The following is a 2,500-nucleotide window of genomic DNA, read 5'->3' as shown; positions in this document are numbered from 1 at the left end:
GTACCGGCCTCACCCCCCGAAAAGTTCGCGTTCCAGAGAGGGGGGTCGGTTTCCTCGTGACCGGCGGAACAGAGGACGGCATCGGGGAACTCAGGAGCGAGGACGCCCATCATGTGGCACTGGAGGCCACCACCAGAACTGCGCACGAGAGATCGGTGTTTAGTTTCGTAAAACTGACCGGATATTCTGAATTCATTGCAATAGGAATAGATGCTATTTTTATATAACTTTATGAAGAAAAATTAACGAAAAAAAGAAATTATTTATAAAGGAATAGGAAAGAAAAAAGATACCGTTTTTTGAGAAAATGAAGGGAAAAAAAAGAAACATATGCTTTGTATAACTTATGCAATAGGATATTTCTATAACTTTATAAACAAGAAAAGAAAAAACGAAGTATAAGGATGAACGTGATTATTCGAGATCTGATGCACTGGTAGTATAATAGTCTTGTTTGAACCGCTTACCGAGGATCGTCGTAATGAGGGCTGGGAGCTGCCACTTGCCGAAGCCAAGCGACGCTAGGAACCCGTCAATGCTCTCGGCTTCTGACATGCTGTGTGCTGGAATGACGAATGTATATATATATATATATATATATATATTATATATTATATATATATATATATATATATATATACATACATATATATATATGCATGTGTGTGTTTCTGTGGAGAGAGAGAGAGAGAGAGAGAGAGAAGACCAAGAAAAACGAAGAGAAGCGCCAGAAGAAAGAAAAAATCGCCCGCGAAAACAAGAAAAATGGAAAACCCCAAACAGAAAAAAAAAACTTGTCCTCTAAACACATGAACATCTCCTATGGCCCTGCCACGAATATTCATCGATAATTCTAGTTATAAGAATGGTATCTGAGTAACTCGTTAAAGACCAAGTGTGTCAAGAATGTATTTATCCATTGATTACAACTTGACGAAGACCCCAAAACCATTGCAAAAGATTTCTCCGAAAGTTAGCATATGCCGTGTTTATCCCGTGCATTAATATTCTACACTGGCGTTTCCTTACTGTAAGAAATGTGTCCATCTCTGCTATTTTGTGATTATATCATAAAATAGCCGATATAGACACCTGCTCTACAGTAAAATAACCTTTAGATTACTTTACCCTTATAGAATTTGGGGAATTTAGAGAACCTGTTTTTTATTATCTCGTATATGTGTAAGAATCTTCTATTTGTTTTCAGAATAAATATAATGGAAATTTAATGTAGCTGAGCACAGATAAAAGAAGGATTGGAGGAGACACTAAAATATATATAAGCAGTGTTTGTTATTGAATATACAACATATACATACATACGTACATATATGAATGTATATTTTTCTATTTATTGACTGGCTGATTTATTCATAATTTCACCGTGCGCTTCTTCCTACATACATGCGCCGATGTCGCTACTTTAGGTCGACTTAGCCTTAGGTTCAACCATGGCAGGTGGGATTATTAATAATGACTAAACTATTTCCACCCACCAAGATATACCCCGGCTAGTAGGTGTGGGACAGTCAGCTGTTTTTTCCTCCCTAACATGAACCCATGAACAAGAGACAGAATATTTTAGTAGGACAGTGCAGGATGCTAACAATATCCGGTCAGATTCAGGTCGCTCTCATGCGAGGAAATTTTGTAAAGGCACTGAGAAATGAATCTGATTAACTTGCATTGCTTAAAGAACCTCCCTTTACGAAAGACATGTTGTAGGACTTTCTGAAGTTAGAAGACTAGACGCACAGCAGGAAATAATAACTGACTGATGCCCTATTGATTGGTAAAATTCAGGACAACGAAGAAACATTGGGAATTTCTAGTTCATAAGCAACTCCATAGTGTAAGCAAATAATTAATGTCCATAACACTCAAACGAAATGAGATTACAACCCAGTCTCACGACCTAAATGCTGGCCGTAACGATGAGATATAGAGAGCTTTTATGATATACAGGTTGCCATCAACAAAACAAAAGCTCGTAACATCGCTTATCACGGAGAACCTTAAAGCCATGGTTTAACAGAAGGCCGAAGGAGAAACCTCAGTTGTGAACCATGACGCTGATGCCAGAAATGTGAGGAAAATGCAAGCTGGGTTTGTCTGGGTTTATTAAAAATATATTTTGAATACATTCACCCCCTCAGAAAAAATGACAGATGGGCAATGAAGTTACTGTCCTAAGATAAAAGTGAAACTGAAGGTACAATTATAATCATGCGAGACTATAATAACAAGAGACAAACTAAATAAGATAAAAAAGTAAAGTAAATTAAGTAGCAATCATAAACTATTTAAATCTGAAATTAAATCCTACTTCAGTAGGGAAAGGAGTAAAGCACTGCAAATGCTGCTTCCATGTATAATATCAGCATCGATATGCTCACGTTATTACGCATTAACATGTTGATGCTTATGTTAAAGAAGGAATTTGAACGAACTACACATACACTCATCATCATGTTCCTCCCTCGGTTTCGAGGATGAGCTT

Source organism: Penaeus monodon, chromosome 6 (genome assembly GCF_015228065.2).
Source record: "Penaeus monodon isolate SGIC_2016 chromosome 6, NSTDA_Pmon_1, whole genome shotgun sequence".
Taxonomy (NCBI): Eukaryota; Metazoa; Arthropoda; class Malacostraca; order Decapoda; family Penaeidae; genus Penaeus; species Penaeus monodon.
Note: the sequence above shows the minus strand (reverse complement) of the source record.